The sequence below is a fragment of the Scyliorhinus torazame genome, chromosome 3, assembly GCF_047496885.1.
Source record: "Scyliorhinus torazame isolate Kashiwa2021f chromosome 3, sScyTor2.1, whole genome shotgun sequence".
NCBI classification, from domain to species: Eukaryota; Metazoa; Chordata; class Chondrichthyes; order Carcharhiniformes; family Scyliorhinidae; genus Scyliorhinus; species Scyliorhinus torazame.
In genome coordinates, this window is record NC_092709.1 from 293,837,181 (window position 1) to 293,856,799 (window position 19,619).

A 19,619-nucleotide genomic window follows, 5' to 3' on the forward strand; every position below is an offset into this window, starting at 1 on the left:
GCAGCAGTGGGATTTGAACCTGCGTCCCCAGAACATTACTCTGGTCTCTGGTGTACTAATCCAGTCATAATACCACTATACCACCACCTCCTCAAGGGAAAAACGATGGGGAACCAGCGGCTCCCTAAGCTTCTGAGTAATTTGAAACAAGCATAAACATATTCCTACTGTTTGCAGAGATCGGGTTGTTGCATATGAATGAATGTCACTTTCAAGCAAGCATAACTGTACCATGTTATAAACCCAACTGATTATATATATTTGGTTGTTAGTATAGCTATTAGAGCATGCAGGGTTGTCCTGAATTTTTCACACTAGCTTGAGAAAGAGAGAGAGAAAGAGAGACAGGGAGAGACAGAGAGCAAGAATGAGAGGGCAGGCCCATGCTGGGAGTGAGAGATTTATGATGAACAAGTGTGAGATAGTTTACAAACTCATTTAAACATGTGAAACAGTGCTTCTTTGCGGGAGGCAAGTGCAATGAATCTCTTTGTTATTTTTTCTGAATTTTCTCCCTTCCTCTCTTTAAGGTGATGACTCATATGCAGAAAAGTATCTTCCAATCCTCCGTCATGTTTCCCAAGTAACTATTCTTAAATGGGCCTTACACTTATGCCAAGTTAACCCAATGAGATTACCAGTAGATAGGTGGTGGGATGAAATTTGTAACCAGACAAAGTAATCAGTATTGTCCCTGATGGATATTCCAGGATCACATTAATGATCATAATTTTCTCCCTCTTGTCTGGGTTACACCGGGTGAGAAATAGTCACATGTGAGAGAGCAAGCTACTGAGACAGATAGGATTTTCAGGAGGCTTGAGAGGGTAGATACTGAGAGGGTAGGCTGGATTCTCTGTTGTGAGTCTGCCCAGCTATTACTGCCAGTGAGTACAGAGAATTTGGCGCTCAGCCAAATCTCCATTCACTGCAGAGGGAACGGAGAACCCCTCCAGCATGACGCAATGGAGAATGAAAGTTGCTTCCCCTTCTGGGAGAGTAAGGGGCCATCCATTTAAAACAGAGATGAGGAGGAATTTCTTAGATCTAATCCGTTGGTATGGGATTGCTTAGTCTATTGTATGCTGCTTCTGTTGTTTGACATGCAATTTTACTCAACGCAATCTGTTTCTGATATCTATCCTTGTCCATTACCGGGGACCTTTTTCTGGGGCCTCTTTCTCCCCAGCTCCCTAGCTTGGGACCTTCTTCCTTGTTTGGAACCTTCTCCCTGTATCACTCCCTGAATCCTGCTCCCTGGGACCCCTTCTCCACAATTGTCCTCCTCTTCAGGTCACATGTTTCGCTTTCCTTCTTTTTCTTCTGTGCATGTGTGCAGGGCAGATTCCTGGCCAGATAAGATAGGCTGGCGCATGTGTGAAAGTCATGAGGTGTGCTGGGAACTGTAGCCTCCAAACTCTAGATCTACAAATTATAGCTGAGGTAGGTTCTTCTGGGATCATCATATTCACTTATACTACACCTAGAGGCAGAATTTGCACCTTAAACTATTGTATCAGTAAATTAACTAATTAGTTAACTAAATTAACTAATTGTGCTCCATGTACAACCCCCCATCCTTGGAGGAAATACAGAAATGCGTTACTGAAAAAAGGGCACAGTGTGTGACAGGTACAGTTACTAACTACCAAGTTCAAAATCAAGTATCTAATTGTGGTGTATGACACTATCATTATGCAAAATGGGATGGATTTCAAACAGATCGAGCAACTCCAAACTGGTCATCCATGAGGCGCTATTGGCCATCAGCAGCAGAAGAATTGTCCTCAACCACAATCTGTAACCTCATGGCCCGGCATATTCCTTAATTGACCAGTACCATCAAACTCAGGGATCAACCATGCTTCAGTCAAGGGTGCAGGAGAGTTCCAGACATAACAAAATATGAGGTGTCAACTTGGTGAAGCTACCAGTCAGGACCACTTGCATGTCAAACAGAAGCAGCATACAATAGATAGAGATAAGCAATCCCAGAGCAACAGATCAGGGGCTGGATTCTCCGATCCCCGACAGCAAAATCACGTTCGGCGACGGGGCAGAGAATCCCCGATGATGCCGAAATCGGGGGCCTCTGAAAAGGCGAGTATGAGGCACACCGTATCCATGGCCTCCGTACCTTGGCTGAGGGCCGCCCTGTGATGCTCCGTTCCCGACCGGCCGAGTTCCCAACGGCGTGGGACACGTGTGGTCTCACCCGCGGGAACTCAGCTTGGCAGCTGCGGACTCAGTCAAGTGCCGCCACAATTGGGGGAGGGTCGATCTGCGGGCAGGAGTGGACATATTTGGGCTGGTGGCACTGTGGTCGGGGTTCCGGGGCTGCAAGCCGGCCAAAGGGGAGACTATTTCACAGGCCAAGTCCACAAGCGGCATCCGCCATGAAGCACAGCGCGGCCGCTACAGGCCCTCCCCGTGCGCATGCGCGGCCACGGACCCGGCAATTCTCCAGGCCATATTGGCGCTCTACGCTGCCTCTCTACTAGCCCACAGCAAAACGGGGATTCGGTGGCCATTTTGCGCCAGTTTTCCTGCCATTGTTCCCATGCCGGCTTGGAGATCTTGGGTGGGATTCTCCAATAATGGGGCTATGTCCCCACGCCCGTGAAAAAACACACAATAATCACTTTGGACTTACCTGGAGAAAGTCCAGGGTGATTCTCCAATTTGCAAGGGGCTAACAGGGCCCCGGAGTCGTCCTCACAGCTTCGGCTGCTGATACGGGGCCCTGTATTTCCGGTAGGGGGTCTCCACGCATCCGCACAGTGGCGGCGTATATCGGCCGTCCCGCGTGACATGGCCGACCCACACCGTGGACCGGCACCAAAAACATAGGTCCCCCCTCCCAGATCGCGCGTGCCCTCGTTTCGGTGGCCCTCAATCGGTAGCCTGGCCATCTGGAGGGCCCCCCATGAATGATCACCCCGCAGCCGCCACGCCGAGTTCCCGTAGGGTGAAACCATGAGAGATCCATGCCGTCGGGAACTCGGCCAGCTGCACTCGGTGAATCGCCACGGGGGCCTCTTTCAATGGCCCCCGACCAGCGCCGCGTCGACAAAGGAGAATCTAAATATCTCCCTTGATATTCAATGTCATTACTATTGCTAAATCCCCCACTATCAACATCCTGGAGTTTGCCATTAACCAGAAACTGAACTGGACCAGTCACATAACAATGGTTTCAAGTGCAGATCAGAGGCTGGGATTCTGTGGTAACTCACCACCTGACTTCCAAGTCCTGTCCACCTTCTGCAAGGCATAAGTCAGGAGTGTGATGGAATATTATCCACATGTTTGAATGAGTGCAGCTCCAGCAACACTCAATAAGCTCGGCACCATCCTGAAAAAATCAACCCATCACCTTAAAGATTCACTTCCTCCACCACCAGCTCAATACGGCAACAGTGTGTACCATTTCCAAGGTGCACTGCAGCAGATAATTCACCAAGACTCCTTCGACACCACCTTCCAAATCCATGACCTCTACTACATAACAAGGGCTGGAAATGCATAGAAACATCACCATCTGCAAGTTGCACTCCAAACCATACTCCAATTGAATTGGAACTACATCGCTGTTTCTTCACTGTCGCCAGTCGGAATCCTGGAACTCCCTGCCTCACGACACTATGGGTGGACCTACACCACATGGACTGCAGCAGCTACAAAAGGCAGCTCACCATCTTCTCAAGGTCAATTATGGATAGGCAATGAATGCTGGCCTAGCAGTGCCCATATCCCACAAGTGAATAAAGAAAGCCTGACGTGAGAGAGATGGAATGCCGTTTTCGCTCTGCAGTTGATGAGAATTGATTGAAAGCCTTGGCCGGGATTATCCATTATGAGTCCGTCCCGCTACTGCTGCTAGTGAGGACGAAGCATTGGCCTTCAGCCAAATCTCCCATTCGCTGCAGCGGGAACAAAAGAGTCCCGCAGCTGTGAACAGACGGAAAATCCTGCCCATTAATAGTTATCCCTGTAGCATCCAAGCAAATGTCAAAAAAATTGTATTTTTAATTTTTGCACTCCGTTTACAGTTTTTAAATTGCCAAAGAACACACGGAAAACTTGCATCATTTGCTTCAAATCAAGGGCAGCACGGTAGCATAGTGGTTCGCACTGTGGCTTCATAGTGCCAGGGTCCCAGGTTCAATTCCCAGCTCGGGTCACTGTCTGCAGAGTCTGCACGTTCTCCCTATGTCTGCAAGGGTTTCCACCAGGTGCTCCGGTTTTCTCCCACAAGTCCCGAAAGACGGGCTATTAGGTAATTTGGACATTCTGAATTCTCCCTCTGTGCACCCAAACAGGAGCTGGGATGTGGTGACTAGGGGCTTTTCACAGGAACTTCACTGCAGAGTTAATGTAAGCCTACTTGTGACAATAAAGATTATTATTATTAGATTAGTGACGTTTCAAATTGCACAGGTCTATCCACCATGTAAATTGTGGGACAAATGGGCAGAGCCTACAGTTTTGTGCATGAACTCTTTAAAAGTAGGGGGGAAAAATTAGCATTTGTTCTCTGTTTATCATATTTTCACGATGACCCAAAGCTGCACCACAACTGATTTAAAAGCATTTTTTGAAACGCACACGCTGTTGTTCCTTGGACAAGCACAACAATTATATTCTTCCCCTGGAAACGTCTCCACAAACAGAAAAACCAATTTGTTTTTAATGTTATTGTTTGAACAAGAAATGGTGAACAGGATATCTCCTCGTCTCTTCTCTCAAAAGTACCATGAGGCCTTTCACCTGAACAGTATGTACACACAGGATGTAGGTTCAAAGGCCTCAATTTTGAGCTCGTCGGGCATGCGCACTCTGTGGGCCGGGAAGTGGACATGACGTGTCCTTCCAGCCGTGATCAGTCCCGGAGCGTGGTTTCACGTTGGCTGGCTGATTAATAGGCAGCCAGCACCAAACGCTTGCTGAGAGAGGCCCGCCGTTGCCTCGGGGTGTGGAAAGAGGGCGGATGCCAAGAAAAGGGAGGGTGCGGCTGACGCTTCTTATGGGTGCCTTCAAGGCTGCTGTGGAGTTGTCTCAGGGAGCTGCAGACCTGTACAAATTAAATGCGATGAAGGAGTGCAGCATGTTGTGTCGAGGCAGCACACTGAAATGCCTGACAGCAGAACTCAGAAAACTTCTGTCAAGAAGTTCAAAATTTTATTTCACCCTGACCATTTCACCCCACCCTGGATTGAAGTTGTAGCAAAAACATAAAGGCTGCTGGCCAGTTGGCCAAGCAAAATGGTTTTTAATTGATTCCTAAATGGGCTTAATTGCCCGCTTAATTATTGGCGGCGCGCTTCTGACTCTTGCCCACCGTCTGAAATATCACGTGAGTGTGCAATGATATTGGGACGTCTTCCCGTGTTTCCAGGTCGGGCACGCACCTGCCCAAGCAACATAAAATACCGGCCAAAGTCCTAAATTATTCCACTGAAAAAACCACATTGCCCCTGACCGTACTGAAATGTCAACCGAGATTATAGCCAGGAATTTCCTCAAAGTTGGTCCCATTCTATCAATGTAAGTGTGACCGACGGCTGTGTATCTGTGTAAACAGGCAAAGCAGCGATGCCGGACCAGCTTTGAGAAAATTCACAGCTTGCATGTTAAATTTCTGACTGAGAGATAAGAGTGATACCAATAAATTTGAACCAATACCATCATCCTTATAACAGCCCAAAGACGATGATTTCAAATAAACTCTGGGAAAAGTTATTTTGAATCCCTGGCTGGCAACAAATTCAATACTGTATGAAATTATTTTTAATGACAATCTAACACTTCTCCAAGTGTCATCCATGTAAGGTGAGATACTCTGGCTGTTATCAGTCTTGATCACAGACATAACTGTATGTAAACAGATGGTCCCAATCAGTGGGTTGGGTAGCTGTACAGCCAGACTCAAACAGCAGGACTTTTTTCCAATTTTCTCCACTCCTCCTCCTGAAGGCATCAAAACATGCTGGCATAGAGTTTTACTGGTGCCAGATTTCCAGGGGCTCACCTGAGTTCGCCATCCTCCATGTGTGAGTCTAGACAGAGAGCAGCAGCAGCCGACTGAGTTGGAGAGGGCAGTGGGGGGAGGGGGAGGGGAGGCCACACTGCCACACTGTAGTATTCCCCAAAAGACCCTATGTTTGTTACACAAATGATTGTGAAATGCAGATCCTGAACATTTCATTTGCAGATGGGAATGTGGCTTCATGTTAGTGATAGGAATGATCTACTGAATTTATTGTTATACAGAAATATTTGTTTCCCTATTATTGTCTTCCATTCTATCAACCCCCTGTGCACACGCTGAGCAAGACACTGGACAGGTTAACCTCAGCCCTGTGTCAATACCATTTGTATCTGGCTATTGGAAACTATGAGAACCCAAGGTGAGTCTCATTGTGGCTTTCCCTTTTTCTTTGCTAAAATGTACCTGACCTCTTCTTCCCATCGTGGTTAAAATTGACAGCTCACTGCAAGCAATGACAATGTAAACAAAAAGTTTCACTCCAGTACATTCGAGTTACAAAATACTGGACCACCACACTGCAATGCAGAATGTTTGTATCTATTTGGTGTGCATCGCGGACCCCCACCCCCCCAAAATATCATTTCCTCTTTGTCTCTCCACTCTGAATGAACACTTCCAGCATTGACAAAACATTTTATTCCTCTCCTACATTGATATTGACAGGATGAGAGGAAGGAGGGTAGAAAAGGCTTATGTGGAGGAGAAACACCAACATGCACTTTTCCTGATTATTATGTAATACTATGTAATTATTTTCCCAATACTATGTAATCTCAAGGCTGCCTGTACACACTCCATAGCCGTCCTGTGCTAACCTCTGGGTTCTGCAAGGCCCCATGGGCGGCTAATACACATCTCACTGATTGAAGCCAGTTGAGCTCTATAAAAACAACCGAGCTGGTTCCAAATGCAGTATCATTGCAGAAAATATCTTTATTAATATACAGAAAGATATATTATAAGCCAACAAATAAATAAATCTGATGGCGATGGATGGATAATGTCAGAGGGAGGAGATGTAGGGCATGAAGTTATGGGATTAAATAAACTCATTTGGTCTTATTACACAAGAGATTAAAACAATTGGGAGTTATACAATGACGTGGACAATGATCATGACAGCACTCATTCATTCCTCTTCTGGCCCATTGTGTCTTTAGCATTGACAATTCCTGACAATTGATGGGAATTGAGCCTGACAAAAATTCCCCCGTGCATCCACAATGACCGACCAATAAAGGGTTAATAGAGCCAATGGTAGTTTTATGAATATTCAAATCTGAAATGAATATTTATTGTACTTCTGCAATCCAAATCCTGGAATAATGATGCCAACAATTACATTCCCTCAGGGCTCATTGATGAGACAACAACCGTAAAATGAGAGAGACAGGGCATGCTGCAATTTCCACATCTGACTCTTCAAACGACAAAAGCACACCCAACAGCATTGTTTACAAAATGTAGGGAGATTGAAAAGTTCAAATCATGGATCATTTGCTTCACAGTGGGGGGTCATTTTGACGGTGGGCCACTGTGTAAAGCAGGCTAGTTTGGATAAGCTGCCTGTTAAATGTGGAAATAAACTGGGAAATGAAAATCAGGAGAGATGTGTGACGGAGTGACTGATCTGATATTGACCCGTCTACACTTTTACAGACTCAAAGTCAAAGTTACCCCCCTCGTCGATTTAATTTTCCTGTATGGGGGACCGACCACCTCAGCAAATATTGGGACACACTTGGAAACCTTTGTTCTACTTTCTAAAGAGTGTCAGCTATTCGAAAAAGAAAATAATGCTATCTTTCCGTTTAACACATTATATTTAATGAATAGGTTCGATTTTCCTCTTCTCTGTGCCGAAGAAACCAGAGTTCCTCAGATTTGATAGGAGGAAAACAAGGGCACAACGTAATCCATCCAGAGGATCCCCTTCCTCACTCACTAAGTATTCTCGAGACCTGCCCAGCCAATGTCACTGGGTCTATACATATATATATTGTAGGTAACCTGGAATTTGTGTTGTAATGAGGCTATGATTCAAGAGCTGGAAAATGGAAGTAGGCTGGATGGCTTCTTGTCAACGCGTGCAAACACGTTGGGCCAAATGGACTCCTTTCATGCTGTAAGTTTCTATGAAGCCATGGCATTCCTGGCCTCCCCATCTTACTTTCCGGTGGTTACATTCGGTAAACCCAGATTAGGGATTAAACTGAAGACGATACATGCATGGGGTAAGGTGCCGTTAGCCCTATCTCCACTCTCCTTTCTTCCTTTCAGCAATAAGCTAAATCACACCAGAATGGTGGTGACCAGGAGTGGGGGTGCAGGCATCCTGTGTTCTTGCACTTGCCCAATGCACTGCTATGATGTACCTGTCCTTAACCACACAAGGTTGGGACCCTGTAAATGACCTCCTTCAGGACAATCAAAAGTCCAACACCAAATTAGGTATGGCTATATCCAACATGTGTCTGAAGTGGGCACCTCTATCTTTTGAACAGACTCCTCTGGATTGTAGAAGGCATACAAAAGAATCCAAAGACAATACTTAAATCATAGAATCATAAAACCGTAAACACAGAAGGCGACCCTGTGGCCTATTATGACGGCACCAGCTCGTTCGCCCCACTCCTTGCTCCTTCGTCATAGCCCACTATTCTTTGTCCGACAAGTATGTGTCCAATCCATTTTGAAAGCTACTAGTCAATCTATTTCTTTCAAAAGGGAGTGAATCAATACTTGAAGCAGGAAAGAACATTCAGGAAAAAGGGGTTGGAACTAAAAAGGGACTGATGTCACCTGTATGACCGCTAGCCATTTCACTCTGATAACGGTATTTCACGTCAGCATGTGGCCTCTCAACATCTGCACTCATGGAATTTGTCCAAAATTTGTAAATAAAATAAAAGGCTGCTATAACTGTCGTTAGGTCAATATCCTGGTACAGTACTGTGGGTATTCCTACAGCACCATGGACTTCAGTGGTTCAAGAATGCAGCTCACCACCAACATAATGTGGGTAATTAGGAATGGGTAATAAATGATGGCCCAGCCAATGACGTCCACATCCAACGCACGAATGTTTAAAAAATGCTTCTGAATATATAAACCATTTATTTTTCCTGAGAAGAGAAACCTGGATCCAGCAGTATATGTTTCCCTCTGGACTTCCGTTAATTTGTGTATTCATCACAAGTAGAAAATTTTAAATGATCCATTGTCAAACTCTTTCAACAAGCTTTTTTAATTTCTCAATTTTGTTGAACAGGGAAAACAACCTCAAAGCTTCTTTCTCTTGTGTAAACCCTGTCGCTTTCTCCTGCAGTAATCTGGAAATCCTTGTCAACTGGGCCTGAATGTTAAAGCACAATATTAATGGGCCTATCCTTCAGTTTCCCTTAGGTTCAGAGGTCACCCATCCAGCATCTTCCACCTCCTTCTGTGAGAGCAGACTTGTTAGTGAAAGATCAATAAACCCACTAAACGCCCTATCATCACTCCATGATGTTTCCACATATAGAACAAAGCTTTGTCTACCTACCTGGCACATTTTCCAGCTAAGATTTAATGAGAAAATGGCTGACAATTTCTGCTTTTGGACGAAGATCATTTCTTGTTGCAGTGCCTGCTACAAGAATGGTGATAAGATACAGGCAAGGGAGTTTAGTGAAACCAAAAATCTGTAGGGTCCAGTTCTCCTCACCAAATGTCAGGAGAAACATTAAATTAAACTCATCAAAACTCTGTCCCTTTTGCTATACATGAAATAGATTTCTTGATTTGGTCACCACACATAGAAAATACAGAATTTGTTTTGTTCAATACAAAGAAGCTACTGTGTTATAGCTTTTTGCTGCCTAATACCATAGGGTAATTCCACAATCAGATACAATGGGCCCACAATCTCCCGACTAGCACTCTGAGAGCTCCGTTCTGCTTTACTGGCAGCATTCAATCATGGAATTGGCCCTCATATTTCAGGGTGGTCTGCTGCTTTGAAAACTATCCAATACCTTGGGCTGGATTCGCCACTCCCCCAACTACATAGTTCTCGGCGACGCGCCATCTGCTGGTGATGGGACTGGCTACTCCCGCCGCTTGTCAATGGAAGTTCTCATTAAAGCCACCCCACGCTTCTGGGAAACCCGTAGGCGGAGAACATTCAATCTCAACGAAGGAGAATTCGGGCCCTCATTTCAAATCTGGTTCATGCTAAAAGAATGATAAAATTCCTCTGTCAATCGGCTGTTAGGGTTCTAGAGAAAACACATTTGGCTAGTCTCAACCACTATTATATATAGATTCACAGCCAGAATCATCCTTAATTTGCTGCAGGCAGGTGGCTGGTGTGAGAGATGAGAAAATATCCACTGATACATGTGAAGGAAATTACTGGTGCTGGGGCAGGGTGCTGGGTCAGGGCTTTGGGTCAGGGTGCTGAGTCAGGGTATTTGGGTAGGGTGCTGGCGCAGAGTTCTGAGGCAGGGTCCTGGGGCTGGGTGCCGGGGAAGGGTGTTTAGGAAACGAGCAGCGGTAGGGTGCTGGAGTGGATACTGAGGTAGGTGAGTGGGGTGTTGGGGGAGGAAGTTTGGTCGGGTGCTGGGGTAGAGTGCTGGGGCAGGGTACAAGGGTACGGTGCTGGGCTATGGTGTTTGGGTAGGGTGGAGGGTAGGGCATTTGTATAGGGCGTTTGGGGAGGGTTTTGGGGTAACGTAATGAGGTAGAGTGGTGGGATAAGGTGCTTGGATAAGGTGCTGGTGTATGGTGCCATGGTAGGGTGTTGGGGTAGGGTTTTGGGGCAAGGTGCCGGGGTAAGGTGTTGAGGTAGGGTTCTTGGGTAGAGTGCTGGGATAGTGTTTTTGAGCAGGGGAATGGGGTAGGTTGTTTGGGAGAGGTGCTGGTGTAGGGTGTTGGAGAAGCATTCTGAGACAGGGTTCTGAGGTAGGGTGTGTTGGGTTGGGTGTTTGTGTAAGGTGCTGGGGTAGGGTGTGGTGGGATGGGTGTAAGGGTAGGGTGCAGGGCGTAGGGGGATTGGGTAGGATATTTGATAGGATGTTTGGGGAACGTGTTGTGGTAGGGTGCTGGGTATGGTACTGGGTAGGGCACTGCGTAGGGGATTCAGGTAAGGTGCTGGGGTAGGATGCTGGAGTAAGGTGCTGGAATAGGATAATGGGATAAGGTGCTGGGGTAGGATGCTGGGGAAAGGTGCTGTGTAGAGCACTGGGTAGGATGCTGGGGGAAGCTTCTGGGGTAGAGTGGTGGGGTAGGATGCTGGGGTAGGATGCTGGGGTAAGGTGCTGTGTAGAGCACTGGGTAGGATGCTGGGGTAAGGTGCTGGAGTAGAGTGGTGGGGTAGGATGCTGGGGCAGGATGCTGGGGGAAGATGCTGTGTAGAGCATTGGGTAGGATGCTGGGGTAAGGTGCTGGGGTAGGATGCTGGGTAAGGTGCTGGGGTGAAGTGCTGTGTCGAGCAATGGCTATGGTGCTGAGGTAAGGTGCCTGGTAGGGTGTTTCGGTAGGGTGCTGGGTAAGATGCTGAGGTAGGGCACTGAGGTAGGGTGCTGGGGTTGTGTGTTTGGGTAGGGGTTTTGGGTATGGTGCTGGGTTAGGGCACTTTCGTATGGTGGATGGTATGGTTCTGGGGTGTGGTGCTGGGGTGTGGTGCTGGGGTATGGTGTGGGAAGTGGAGCTGGGTGTGGTGCTGGGGTATGGTGCTGGGTATAGTGCTGGGGTATGGTGCTGGGTATGGTGCTGGGTGTGGTGCTGGGTATAGTGCTGGGTATGGTGCTGGGTATGGTGCTGGGTATGGTGCTGGGTGTGGTGCTGGGTGTGGTGCTGGGGTATGGTGCTGGGTATGGTGTTGGGGTGTGGTGCTGGGTATAGTGCTGGGTATGGTGCTGGGTATAGTGCTGGGATTGGTGCTGGGTATGGTGCTGGGTGTGGTGCTGGGTATGGTGCTGGGGTGTGGTGCTGGGTATAGTGCTGGGTATGGTGCTGGGTATGGTGCTGGGATATGGTGCTGGGCTACGGTGCTGGGTTTGGTGCTGGGGTATGATGCTGGGTATGGTGCTGGGTATGGTGCTGGGTATGGTGCTGGGTGTGGTGCTGGGGTATGGTGCTGGGAAATGGTGCTGGGCTACGATGCTGGGTATGGTGCTGGGTTTGGTGCTGGGGTATGATGCTGGGTATGGTGCTGGGTATAGTGCTGGGTATGGTGCTGGGTTATGGTGCTGGGGTATGGTGCTGGGGTATGGTGCTGGGGTATGATGCTGGGTATGGTGCTGGGGTATGATGCTGGGTTTGGTGCTGGGGTATGATGCTGGGTATGGTGCTGGGTATAGTGCTGGGTATGGTGCTGGGTATGGTGCTGGGTATAGTGCTGGGTATGGTGCTGGGGTATGGTGCTGGGGTATGGTTCTAGTGTATGGTGCTGGGTATGCTGCTGGGTATGGTGCTGGGTGTGGTGCTGGGTGTGGTGCTGGGGTATGGAGCTGGGTATAGTGCTGGGCTATGGTGCTGGGTAAGGTGCTGGGTGTGGTGCTGGGGTATGGTGCTGGGGTATGGTGCTGGGTATAGTACTGGGTATGGTGCTGGGTATGGTGCTGGGTATAGTGCTGGGTATGGTGCTGGGGTATGGTGCTGGGTATGGTGCTGGGTATGGTGCTGGGTATGGTGCTGGGTATAGTGCTGGGTATGGTGCTGGGTATGCTGCTGGGTATGCTGCTGGGTGTGGTGCTGGGCCACGGTGCTGGGCTACGGTGCTGGGTATGGTGCTGGGGTATGATGCTGGGTTTGGTGCTGGGGTATGATGCTGGGTATGGTGCTGGGGGTGGTGCTGGGTGTGGTGCTGGGTGTGGTGCTGGGTATGGTGCTGGGGGTGGTGCTGGGTGTGGTGCTGGGTGTGGTGCTGGGTGTGGTGCTGGGTGTGCTGCTGGGTATGGTGCTGGGTGTGGTGCTGGGTATAGTGCTGGGGTGTGGTGCTGGGTGTGGTGCTGGGTGTGGTGCTGGGTATGGTGCTGGGGGTGGTGCTGGGTGTGGTGCTGGGTGTGGTGCTGGGTGTGGTGCTGGGTGTGCTGCTGGGTATGGTGCTGGGTATGATGCTGGGTTTGGTGCTGGGGTATGATGCTGGGTATGGTGCTGGGTGTGGTGCTGGGGTATGGTGCTGGGATATGGTGCTGGGATATGGTGCTGGGCTACGGTGCTGGGTATGGTGCTGGGTTTGGTGCTGGGGTATGATGCTGGGTATGGTGCTGGGTATAGTGCTGGGTATGGTGCTGGGGTATGGTGCTGGGGTATGATGCTGGGTATGGTGCTGGGTATGGTGCTGGGGTATGATGCTGGGGATGGTGCTGGGTATAGTGCTGGGTATGGTGCTGGGGTATGGTGCTGGGGTATGATGCTGGGTATGGTGCTGGGTATAGTGCTGGGTATGGTGCTGGGGTATGGTGCTGGGGTATGATGCTCGGTTTGGTGCTGGGGTATGATGCTGGGGATGGTGCTGGGTATAGTGCTGGGTATGGTGCTGGGGTATGATGCTCGGTTTGGTGCTGGGGTATGATGCTGGGTATGGTGCTGGGTATAGTGCTGGGTATGGTGCTGGGTATGGTGCTGGGTATAGTGCTGGGTATGGTGCTGGGGTATGGTGCTGGGTATGATGCTGGGGTATGGTTCTAGTGTATGATGCTGGGTATGCTGCTGGGTATGGTGCTGGGTGTGGTGCTGGGTTATGGTGCTGGGTATAGTGCTGGGTATAGTGCTGGGTATGGTGCTGGGTGTGGTGCTGGGTATAGTGCTGGGTATGGTGCTGGGTGTGATGCTGGGTATAGTGCTGGGTATGGTGCTGGGGTATGGTGCTGGGTATGATGCTGGGGTATGGTTCTAGTGTATGGTGCTGGGTATGCTGCTGGGTATGGTGCTGGGTGTGGTGCTGGGTGTGGTGCTGGGGTATGGTGCTGGGTATAGTGCTGGGGTGTGGTGCTGGGGTATGGTGCTGGGTATGGTGCTGGGTAAGGTGCTGGGTGTGGTGCTGGGGTATGGTGCTGGGTATGGTGCTGGGGTATGGTTCTAGTGTATGGTGCTGGGTATGCTGCTGGGTATGGTGCTGGGTGTGGTGCTGGGTGTGGTGCTGGGGTATGGTGCTGGGTATAGTGCTGGGGTGTGGTGCTGGGGTATGGTGCAGGGATATGGTGCTGGGCTACGGTGCTGGGTATGGTGCTGGGGTATGGTGCTGGGTATGGTGCTGGGGTATGGTGCTGGGGTATGGTGCTGGGTATGGTGCTGGGTTTGGTGCTGGGTATGGTGCTGGGTTATGGTGCTGGGTATGGTGCTGGGTATGGTGCTGGGTATAGTGCTGGGGTGTGGTGCTGGGGTATGGTGCTGGGTAAGGTGCTGGGTGTGGTGCTGGGGTATGGTGCTGGGTATGGTGCTGGGGTATGGTTCTAGTGTATGGTGCTGGGTATGGTGCTGGGTTTGGTGCTGGGTATGGTGCTGGGTATGGTGCTGGGGTATGGTTCTAGTGTATGGTGCTGGGTATGGTGCTGGGTTTGGTGCTGGGTATGGTGCTGGGTATGGTGCTGTGGTACGGTGCTGGGTATGGTGCTGGGTATAGTGCTGGGTATGGTGCTGGGGTACGGTGCTGGGTATGGTGCTGGGTATGGTGCTGGGGTACGCTGCTGAGTATGGTGCTGGGTATGGTGCTGGGTGTGGTGCTGGGTATGGTGCTGGGATATGGTGCTGGGTGTGGTGCTGGGTATGGTGCTGGGGTACGGTGCTGGGTATGGTGCTGGGGTATGGTGCTGGGGTTTGGTGCTGGGTTGTGGTGCTGGGTATGGTGCTGGGTATAGTGCTGGGGTACGGTGCTGGGTATGGTGCTGGGTATGGTGCTGGGTATGGTGCTGGGTATGGTGCTGAGTATGGTGCTGGGTATGGTGCTGGGTGTGGTGCTGGGAATGGTGCTGGGTTTGGTGCTGGGGTATGGTGCTGGGGTGTGGTGCTGGCTTTGGTGCTGGGGTATGGTGCTGGGTATGGTGCTGGGTGTGGTGCTGGGTATGGTGCTGGGGTATGGTGCTGGGTATAGTGCTGGGCTGTGGTGCTGGGCGTGGTGCTGGGGTAGGGCACTGGGGTGTGGTGCTGGGTGTGGTGCTGGGGTATGGTGCTGGATGTGGTGCTGGGTGTGGTGCTAGGTATGGTGCTGGGTGTGGTGCTGCGTATGGTGCTGGGTGTGGTGCTGGGTGTGGTGCTGGGGTATGGTGCTGGGTAAGGTGCTGGGTAAGGTGCTGGGTGTGATGCTGGGGTATGGTGCTGGGATATGGTGCTGGGTATAGTGCTGGGTATGGTGCTGGGTATGGTGCTGGGTATGGTGCTGGGTATGGTGCTGGGTGTGGTGCTGGGTATGGTGCTGGGTATGGTGCTGGGTATGGTGCTGGGGTATGGTGCTGGGTATGATGCTGGGGTATGGTTCTAGTGTATGGTGCTGGGTATGCTGCTGGGTATGGTGCTGGGTGTGGTGCTGGGTGTGGTGCTGGGGTATGGTGCTGGGTATAGTGCTGGGGTGTGGTGCTGGGGTATGGTGCTGGGTAAGGTGCTGGGTGTGGTGCTGGGGTATGGTGCTGGGTATGGTTCTAGTGTATGGTGCTGGGTATAGTGCTGGGGTGTGGTGCTGGGGTATGGTGCAGGGATATGGTGCTGGGCTACGGTGCTGGGTATGGTGCTGGGGTATGGTGCTGGGTATGGTGCTGGGGTATGGTGCTGGGGTATGGTGCTGGGGTATGGTGCTGGGTATGGTGCTGGGTTTGGTGCTGGGTATGGTGCTGGGTATGGTGCTGGGTATAGTGCTGGGGTGTGGTGCTGGGGTATGGTGCTGGGTATGGTGCTGGGTGTGGTGCTGGGGTATGGTTCTAGTGTATGGTGCTGGGTATGCTGCTGGGTATGGTGCTGGGTGTGGTGCTGGGTGTGGTGCTGGGGTATGGTGCTGGGTATAGTGCTGGGGTGTGGTGCTGGGGTATGGTTCTAGTGTATGGTGCTGGGTATGCTGCTGGGTATGGTGCTGGGTGTGGTGCTGGGTGTGGTGCTGGGGTATGGTGCTGGGTATAGTGCTGGGGTGTGGTGCTGGGGAATGGTGCAGGGATATGGTGCTGGGCTACGGTGCTGGGTATGGTGCTGGGGTATGGTGCTGGGTATGGTGCTGGGGTACGGTGCTGGGGTATGGTGCTGGGTATGGTGCTGGGTTTGGTGCTGGGTATGGTGCTGGGTATGGTGCTGGGTATAGTGCTGGGTATGGTGCTGGGTATGGTGCTGGGTGTGGTGCTGGGGTATGGTGCTGGGTATGGTGCTGGGTATGGTGCTGGGTTTGGTGCTGGGTATGGTGCTGGGTATGGTGCTGTGGTACGGTGCTGGGTATGGTGCTGGGTATAGTGCTGGGTATGGTGCTGGGGTACGGTGCTGGGTATGGTGCTGGGTATGGTGCTGGGGTACGCTGCTGAGTATGGTGCTGGGTATGGTGCTGGGTATGGTGCTGGGTATGGTGCTGGGTATGGTGCTGTGGTACGGTGCTGGGTATGGTGCTGGGTATAGTGCTGGGTATGGTGCTGGGGTGTGGTGCTGGGTATGGTGCTGGGTGTGGTGCTGGGTATGGTGCTGGGATATGGTGCTGGGTGTGGTGCTGGGTATGGTGCTGGGTATGGTGCTGGGTACGGTGCTGGGGTACGGTGCTGGGTATGGTGCTGGGGTATGGTGCTGGGGTTTGGTTCTGGGTTGTGGTGCTGGGTATGGTGCTGGGTATAGTGCTGGGTATGGTGCTGGGGTACGGTGCTGGGTATGGTGCTGGGTATGGTGCTGGGTATGGTGCTGGGTGTGGTGCTGGGAATGGTGCTGGGTTTGGTGCTGGGGTATGGTGCTGGGGTGTGGTGCTGGCTTTGGTGCTGGGGTATGGTGCTGGGTATGGTGCTGGGTGTGGTGCTGGGTATGGTGCTGGGGTATGGTGCTGGGTATAGTGCTGGGCTGTGGTGCTGGGGTATGGTGCTGGGTATAGTGCTGGGGTGTGGTGCTGGGGTATGGTTCTAGTGTATGGTGCTGGGTATGCTGCTGGGTATGGTGCTGGGTGTGGTGCTGGGTGTGGTGCTGGGGTATGGTGCTGGGTATAGTGCTGGGGTGTGGTGCTGGGGAATGGTGCAGGGATATGGTGCTGGGCTACGGTGCTGGGTATGGTGCTGGGGTATGGTGCTGGGTATGGTGCTGGGGTATGGTGCTGGGGTATGGTGCTGGGTATGGTGCTGGGTTTGGTGCTGGGTATGGTGCTGGGTATGGTGCTGGGTATAGTGCTGGGGTATGGTGCTGGGTATGGTGCTGGGTATGGTGCTGGGTGTGGTGCTGGGGTATGGTGCTGGGTATGGTGCTGGGTATGGTGCTGGGTTTGGTGCTGGGTATGGTGCTGGGTATGGTGCTGTGGTACGGTGCTGGGTATGGTGCTGGGTATAGTGCTGGGTATGGTGCTGGGGTACGGTGCTGGGTATGGTGCTGGGTATGGTGCTGGGGTACGCTGCTGAGTATGGTGCTGGGTATGGTGCTGGGTATGGTGCTGGGTATGGTGCTGGGTATGGTGCTGTGGTACGGTGCTGGGTATGGTGCTGGGTATAGTGCTGGGTATGGTGCTGGGGTGTGGTGCTGGGTATGGTGCTGGGTGTGGTGCTGGGTATGGTGCTGGGATATGGTGCTGGGTGTGGTGCTGGGTATGGTGCTGGGTATGGTGCTGGGTACGGTGCTGGGGTACGGTGCTGGGTATGGTGCTGGGGTATGGTGCTGGGGTTTGGTTCTGGGTTGTGGTGCTGGGTATGGTGCTGGGTATAGTGCTGGGTATGGTGCTGGGGTACGGTGCTGGGTATGGTGCTGGGTATGGTGCTGGGTATGGTGCTGGGTGTGGTGCTGGGAATGGTGCTGGGTTTGGTGCTGGGGTATGGTGCTGGGGTGTGGTGCTGGCTTTGGTGCTGGGGTATGGTGCTGGGTATGGTGCTGGGTGTGGTGCTGGGTATGGTGCTGGGGTATGGTGCTGGGTATAGTGCTGGGCTGTGGTGCTAGGCGTGGTGCTGGGGTATGGTGCTGGATGTGGTGCTGGGTGTGGTGCTAGGTATGGTGCTGGGTGTGGTGCTGCGTATGGTGCTGGGGTATGGTGCTGGGTATGGTGCTGGGTGTGGTGCTGGGTGTGGTGCTGGGGTATGGTGCTGGATGTGGTGCTGGGTGTGGTGCTAGGTATGGTGCTGGGTGTGGTGCTGCGTATGGTGCTGGGGTATGGTGCTGGGTATGGTGCTGGGGTATGGTGCTGGGTATGGTGCTGGGTGTGGTGCTGGGTGTGGTGCTGGGTATGGTGCTGGGTGTGGTGCTGTGTGTAGTGCTGGGTATGGTGCTGGGTATAGTGCTGGGGTGTGTTGCTGGGTATGGTGCTGGGGTATGGTGCTGGGTATGGTGCTGGGTGTGGTGCTGGGTGTGGTGCTGGGTATGGTGCTGGGGTATGGTGCTGGGTATGGTGCTGGGGTGTGGTGCTGGGTATGGTGCTGGGTATGGTGCTGGGCGTGGTGCTGGGGTAGGGCACTGGGGTGTGGTGCTGGGTATGGTGCTGGGTGTGGTGCTGGGTATGGTGCTGGGGTATGGTGCTGGGTATAGTGCTGGGGTGTGGTGCTGGGTATGGTGCTGGGTGTGGTGCTGGGGTGTGGTGCTGGGTGTGGTGCTGGGTATGGTGCTGCGTATGGTGCTGGGTGTGGTGCTGGGTGTGGTGCTGAGTATGGTGCTCGGTATAGTGCTGGGTGTGGTGCTGAGTGTGGTGCCGGGTGTGGTGCTGTGAGTGGTGCTGGGTATGGTGCTCGGTATAGTGCTGGGTGCGGTGCTGAGTGTGGTGCTGGGTGTGGTGCTGGGTGTGGTGCTGCGTATGGTGCTGGGTGTGGTGCTGGGTGTGGTGCTGGGTATGGTGCTGGGTATGGTGCTGGGTATGGTGCTGGGTGTGGTGCTGGGTTTGGTGCTGGGTATGGTGCTTGGTTTGGTGCTGGGGTATGATGCTGGGTATGGTGCTGGGTGTGGTGCTGGGTATGGTGCTGTGTTTGGTGCTGGGTATGGTGCTGGGTGTGGTGCTGGGTATGGTGCTGGGGTATGGTGCTGGGTGTGGTGCTGGGTTTGGTGCTGGGTATGGTGCTGGGTGTGATGCTGGGTATGGTGCTGGGAATGGTGCTGGGTATGGTGCTGGGTGTGGTGCTGGGTATGGTGCTGGGTATGGTGCTGGGGTAGGGCACTGGGGTGTGGTGCTGGGTATGGTGCTGGGTATAGTGCTGGGGTATGGTGCTGGGTATGGTGCTGGGTATGGTGCTGGGTATAGTGCTGGGTATGTTGCTGGGTATGGTGCTGGGTGTGGTGCTGGGTATGGTGCAGGGTGTGGTGCTGGGTATGGTGCTGGGTATGGTGCTGGGTGTGGTGCTGGGTGTGGTGCTGGGGTATGGTGCTGGGTGTGGTGCTGGGTATAGTGCTGGGGTATGGTGCTGGGTATGGTGCTGGGTGTGGTGCTGGGGTATGGTGCTGTGTATGG

The 19,619-nt window shown here is 51.9% G+C and overlaps 1 protein-coding gene across 1 annotated transcript in view; it reads right to left on the minus strand.

The window, feature by feature from the left end:
- dcc (DCC netrin 1 receptor) overlaps positions 1–19,619 on the minus strand; it is a 1,735,814-nt gene that overhangs the window by 1,355,853 nt on the left and 360,342 nt on the right. The gene's annotated exons all lie outside the window — the stretch shown is intronic.